This window comes from Rhyacophila brunnea, unplaced genomic scaffold, assembly GCF_057557595.1.
Source record: "Rhyacophila brunnea isolate RB1 unplaced genomic scaffold, BYU_Rbru_1.0 scaffold_13, whole genome shotgun sequence".
In the NCBI taxonomy this organism is placed as follows: domain Eukaryota; kingdom Metazoa; phylum Arthropoda; class Insecta; order Trichoptera; family Rhyacophilidae; genus Rhyacophila; species Rhyacophila brunnea.
This window is the reverse complement of record NW_028232785.1, coordinates 13,916,135-13,923,162: the sequence shown is the minus strand read 5'-3', so window position 1 is coordinate 13,923,162 and position 7,028 is coordinate 13,916,135. Positions and strand designations below refer to the sequence as shown.

General features: G+C 33.9%; 1 long non-coding RNA gene across 1 annotated transcript; it reads left to right on the top strand.

Moving 5' to 3' along the window:
• Nucleotides 1-334: 334 nt before the first annotated feature.
• Nucleotides 335-5,851, top strand: LOC147076570 (uncharacterized). Its single transcript, XR_015069652.1, has 4 exons — nucleotides 335-553; nucleotides 2,162-2,278; nucleotides 3,097-3,260; nucleotides 4,269-5,851. It is a non-coding gene; the product is annotated as an uncharacterized LOC147076570 (long non-coding RNA).
• The last annotated feature ends 1,177 nt before the right edge of the window (nucleotides 5,852-7,028 follow it).

Here is a 7,028-nt window from a genome sequence, read left to right as displayed (position 1 = left end):
AAGTAGGGGAAGAACACACATACGCTCTCAAGGTCTAAATGCGACTTTAGTTATAGTATCTATCTTGGGCCCTACAAAATAAACATTAAGTACCTACCTACGTGATAACCAAATTCATTCATTCACTTTTAATCGTACCTACCTGTGCCTCATTTATGTGTTGTGAAACAATAAATTCCGTATCAGTCTTTGATCTCGTAAAAATAATATGCTTTATTATAGATATATAGATAAAGATTATCCAGTTTATAGTTATTTTGTTTTAAATTTGGGAAAATGTGGCATTCAGCTTGTGCCTACAATCATAATTGTCGTATTATTGTAAATGCCAGTTGGCAACACTGCCCCTGACCAGGCTTTTGTGCTAATACGACGATAGCGTTCTCTGTATATAATTTACGCTTTCAATTAGAAAAAAATGGACGTGAAACGCGAACCCGGTGAATCCGAATCTGATTCAGAAAGGCAGATGCCCGTCTACCATCGAAATAACCTGAAAACAAATACGTATATAGAGCACGAGAATTTCGACGGTCCCAGTTGCTCTTTTGAGGTTGGTTTTTTTTAAACCTAAGTCTTTTAATTGTTGCTGTCGTTTTTTGTGTATTGCCATTAAACTGACCACATCCTAATTATTCATCTTAGTGCAGTCGAGGTTAACCGATATTATTTGACAGTTTCAAACAGTTTAAAATACAGTATACGTGTGTGGCAATCGATGTCCATGCGAAATGTCGTTTAACGTTAAAGAAGTTCGACTTTCTATTTCATTATACATAGGTATAATATGAGGCACTAAAGCCAAACGGCATTTTATCCTCGCCTTCTGTATTTTTCGCTTGTTTATACCTACTTAGAAGGAAGAGCTCACGGACCTTCGCCATGGTTCTGATGGAAGAAAGAAAAACTATATCTGGGAAAATAGGAGTTATACAATGGTTTCTCCTATGAATTTGCGGAGTCGGTACCGCAAAATACTTATTTTATACTTATATCTATGTAAACGGAGAGATATCTAAATGGCACCTCTTTAATCTCAATGTTGTTAGCTTTTTATTACAAAGTCTCTGTAAACTCAGTCAAAGCACAATCGGATATAGTTATGCAGAAAGTAGCCAGTCCACAAAAAATAAAAAAATGCGATATGATATAGATCAGATGCGAGAAGGTTTTCTCTACGTTCTGTGGAAAATAGCCAAGCCGAAAAAAATATTCTTGAAATAAAATACTATTAACAATTTTACATTTTACATACGTTTTTAATATCATGTTGCTAAAGTGCCATTATCTCAGGTCGACATTATTGTGGACTGGCAACATTATGCATAATTACGTTCAATTAAGTGTGTGGTGACCTCATCTGCTCCTGAAACATTCCCAGGCGTAAAAAATGCTGATGCTTCACAACTACACGTAGAGCCTCTTGATACGTTTGATTATGACAGTGTGTGGTTCGGGGCTGTTTAGTTTCGAGGTGACTATGTTTGTGTTGACTCTGAATAAACAATTTATCTTTATTTTGTTTACTAATCCTTTGTTGGCATTCCAGTAAGGAATCTGCAGAGTTGTTGGCGGTGTGGTTAACTATAAGGGGTTTAAGGTGAACATTGGTCACTAGAAGTCATTTTGATTTGATTGCTAAAAAGTATGCTGTTACTATGTGTATGCTAAAAGTATGCTTTGGGCCGCGGTAGCTCTGAGTTTCTCAATGAGTACCTCGCCGGTTAAAACTTTGGGAGCAATTGGGAGAGGTTGCCTTATTGGTAAAGTGAATTTCCGGATTGGGTAAATATGGCCGCTGCATTAGTGGTTACCTGTCTATTCCAAGACGTTGGCCATGACTCTTTATAAAGGTTTATACCAAAGTGAGGCGTTTTCAGATAATCTTTGTAATTCGCAGGATGTGGACCATCACAGTTGGTATTTGTGGGGACTTTTTGCAAACTAAGGTAGTTAGGAATGTATCTAAGTACATATAAAAAAACTTCTTCGTCATTAACATTTTCTAAAAATTACCGAGCGCTTCGGTTCATAGACTTTTCTATTCCGACCACTGCCTCCGTGATATTCTCACAAGTGTTTTACCCGGAAACTCGTCAAAATCAAAATAATATTTATTTTTCTGTTAAAAATACGATCTGTCTTCTGTTTGTTTTTCTAGGTTACCACCAGAAACGTTATGGCTAAATCGAATTTGTGTTTGTCAGAAGGAGAGGAAATTTACTCCGACATACACATTGATGAACATGACATTAAAAAGGAACTCGAAGAATACAACGTAAGGTTTACATTTAAGTACTTTTATTGCAAAATTTTCAAATTACAAGTACTGATATGATAGGTAATAATATGCATCTTCCTATAATCTATGACAGCGATGGGGAACCCTTTTATGCGTACGCGATAAGATATTCGTAGTAACGCTCCAGTGAAAAATCTATTTAAATACGATTATCATACATTTACAATTATTGTCACCTATGATCACCTAAAAACATTTCCTGGTGACAAACCATTTAAACCAAATGTTCATATTATTACAATGACGACCGTCCGGCCGACTCAAGTTCAATATTGCAAGTGTGATGAAGATAAATGAAAATATATTTTAATAATTTCATTTCATCTAAAATTCTTTTGCTTGCCATACGTTCGCCACCGTTGTTCTGGATCAGTGGTGCCCAACCTTTAGTCTATCTCGAGCAAATTAAAAATTTAAAAATTTTAGGCGAGCTACACAGAACGATGACCTTTTTTTGAAAAAATCAGCACAATAGGTGAAAGAAAACACAATAATATTGCACTACTACTGTTTAATACTACTTGTAATCTACTACAAATTAAAAAAATACAGTACAAACACTTTATCCTAAGCAGGACTTTAATATTTCAAAAATTTCCTTTACAAGTGGAATTTTTATTTCATTCACAAGTGTCCAAAAATAAGTTTGTGATACTCTTGTTTTTAATTGTAGATCAGATTGAAATCGAAAACGACATTTTTATTCAACACACTTGCAATCTTTTGTGTTATTTCAGAAGTATTCATATCATCGGATGGACTTAAAATGAATGAAACTATTGATTGAATTTCAGAAAATCTAATTAAACCATTAAAACGGTACGCGAGAAACGTGTTGCTTACGGGTTTTGAACCGCTGGTCTAGATAAATATACCTCACTATTTGCCATTTGATGGATATCGTTTCTTTGAACCAACTCATTCGTTAATGGGGGTTTATATTAGTATGATGCGGAAGGTAAGATAACAATTTTGAAAGTTACTATCAATGAGTAACAATGACATTGAGTAAGCAATTTGATGGAAAGAGGTGTGTTATTTTTGGAACGCGCCTTGGAAGAGAACGTTCTGCGTACGATTCGCATTGTCTTTTTAACTATGTAGGTGAATATAGTACTTTACTTATGAACGTATGTGTCACATCCCCAGTTTTTTCCAGAACTTTTGTAGTAGAACAGAGTAAAGTAGCAAAACTGCTCTACTATACCTGAGTTGGTATAGTATTTTCACGTTTACGTGCATATAATAAGTTGAGTCAAGTTATCAACCGTCAATTTTTTGTTTTTTGCTTGATTAACTACTGGTCAACCTCATCCAATATTTTTTAACGCGATAATAAACAAAACAGAAAATAGCCGTACACGAGGCGTCATTATAAACAGTGAGTACCACTGTGTCTTAGAAATCAACAGAAGGGGAATGCCACTAGCAAAGGTACCTACTCTTCCATTGTGCAATTTTTCTCTACTGTACCAAAATGTAGTACCAACTTTTACTCTACTCCCTTAGGGAATGGGGTGTTGGTTGAGTTAAAACAATAGTTAATTCACGCTAAACTACACTACGGCCAACTCAAATCGATATTCTGAAGGACGCCAAACACACTTAGGTACATGCAGAGTGAAACAAAAGGCTTCTTCACTTTGATCATTCGGATCAAAATCTTTTTTTTACTATGAAATGTGAACCATACGTAAATAGTCAAGGCCAATCGAGATCAAATTGAAATCTGAATTAGAGCGTACAACAAACAGGATAACGACATCCACGTTCTCTATTATGAAAACGACATGTATCTTAAAACGAAAGTTTTTCAAATTATTTTCGCATCGTTTAGCTCAACTAGGAATCTGCGTAACTTCAGTAGATAATTAACAGCATACATGTAATGCGGATGAAAGTTTAAAAGACGATTTCGCTGTGTAGATCGTGTGGTGCTAATTATTATATTATAAATGATTTTTAGGATAACGCAGCAAATCTCAAATCGTCCTCTATGTCGGAAGAAGAGAAAATTGATGACATCATACAAATCGACGAACAAGATGTTAAAAAAGAACTCGAGGAATACAACAAAAGGTTAAAAAAAACACGTGGCACTATTAAACCAAATGTTTCTAAATCATTTCCCGAATTAGTGGCTGTTATAGAGTTGGAAAAAAAATATTTTCATGTTAATAATTTTGTGTGCGGTATATGTGATAATTTTTTTGCATCGTTAGACTTGCTCGAGTTTCACAAAGTGTTGCATAAAAATGTTTTCCATAAAGTCACTAATAAGGATGTAAAACAATGTAAACGTAGTAAAAGCAATTTCTCTTGTCAAACGCCATTTTAAAGCGATGAATCTAATTATTCTAGTGACACGAAAATATTTAAATTGCTGAATACCGGAGAAAAGGTATTTCAATGTAATCAATGTGGTTATTCTTGTAAAACATCTTTCCATATAAAATCACACAAGATGACTCATTCTGGTATAAAGCCATTTAAGTGTGATCAATGTGATTATTCATGTACAAGATCTGGTAACATGAAACGACACAAAAAGAAACATACTGGTAGAAAGCCAATTAAATGTGATCAATGTGAATCCTCATGTTTATCTGGTAACATGAAACGACACAAAATGACACATACTGGTATAAAACATTTAAATGTGATCAATGTGATTATTCTTGTAAAACATCGTTCTACATGAAATCACATATTATGATGATTCATTCTAGTATAAAACCATTTAACTGTGATCAGTGTAATTACTCTTGTAAAAAATCTGGTTATATGAAAAATCACAAAATGACACATTCTGGTATAAAGCCATTTAAATGTGATCAATGTGTATACGCATGTATAACATCTGGTAACATGAAATTACATAAAATGACACATTCCGGTAAAAAGCTATTTAAATGTGATCAATGTTCCTACTCGTGTAAACCATCTAGTCACATGAAATTACACAAAATGATACATTCTGGTGGAAAGCCATTTAAATGTGAACAATGTAATTATTCATCGTTAACATCTTATAACTTGAATATACACAAAATTACGCATTCTAATGAAAAGCCATTTAAATGTGATCAATGTTCCTATGCGTGTAAAAGATCAAGTCAGATGAAATTACACGAAATGACGCACACTGGTATAAAGTCATCCAAATGTCATCAGTGTGATTACTCTTGTACATTTTCCCGTTATCTGAGAGTACACAAAATGACACATTCTGGTGAAAAGTAATTGAGATGTGATCAATATGATTACTTATGTAGTAGATCTCGGATCACATTACATTTAATGATACATACCGGTATAATGCTGTTTGAATGTCATCAATTTAGTGATATGTATAACATCTGGTAATACGAAATTTCACTAAATAACACATTCTGATGACAATCCATTTAAATGTGATATTTTAGTGCTTATTCTTGTAGAAAATCTTTTAATATGAAATCACACAAAATGACTCATCCTATTGAAAAATAATTAAACATGTTAATTGTAATTAAATCCTCTTGTATAACATCCCGTCACTAAATTTACCGAACATGAAACCTTAAATCTACTCATCGCGGTGAATGTAATTTTTCATTTAATCACATCTAGTCCCATGAAATCACACGTAATGAATTATTCTTGTGATAAACCATTTAACTACGGAGCATGCTAAAGATCATGTATAAGATCTAGATATACAAACTTACATAACATGAAATACTGGCGAAAACCCATTTAAATGTGACAATTTATCAAACTATTTTTTATTCAACGAAAAAAACATAATAATGTTACGTAAACATAAACAACATAACGTATGTAATAACAACATAACATACGTTATGTTGTTACATTATTACATACGTAACATAAACAACATAACAAGTATGGAAATAGCTGCGAATCAGTCAGCTGTATACAAACGCAAGTTTGTTAGTAGAATTTTATTGTTCTGTTGTTATTCCCGTCGAATTTATTATTGTCGGCAATTTGCAATTCCTTACGTAAACAAACGATTAAACGTCAGAGTGACAGTTGTTACTTTAAAAATATGTATAAACAACGAGAAATAACAAGTATATGGCGCCCCTATGCTATACTCTTGATCTATCTAGCCCCAACAGGATGTTACATATAATAATAATTTGATACAAATTGGATATCTCTATTGCGTAATGCTTACAATATAATATAATTATTATGGCAATACTATCATCTTTTGTCTATGGTAAAGCCCGTCATAGCGTCCCAATGTCAGAACTGTCAAAAGAATATCAACTGCTACCTGCACGGTTTTGATCTGCTACGATAATCCAACGTAGGTACGCTTTCGATTCGAAAGATGAACGTAAAACGCGAGCCGGGTGAATTCGAACTTGATGCAGAATGGCAGGTGCCCTTAAACCATCAAATTAACCCTGTGACCAATAATTATATAAAGCAAGAGATTACCGACGGTTCCAGCATTGCTTTTGAGGTTAGTTTTAGGATGTTCATGCTTTGATTATTTTTTTAAACTTAAATGTCAATTGTTTCTAATGAAGCAACTGCATCGTCTGTTAACCTGATAACCGCGAATGCTGCCAAAAGTTTAATGTTAATTATATTCACTCCTCCATTCTACACACTTAACAATAATATGCCGACCCTATGCAACTCATGGAATACCTAGCCCCACGTGGCGTCACCGGCACAGTTGCCTGATATAATAATAATTTTATAC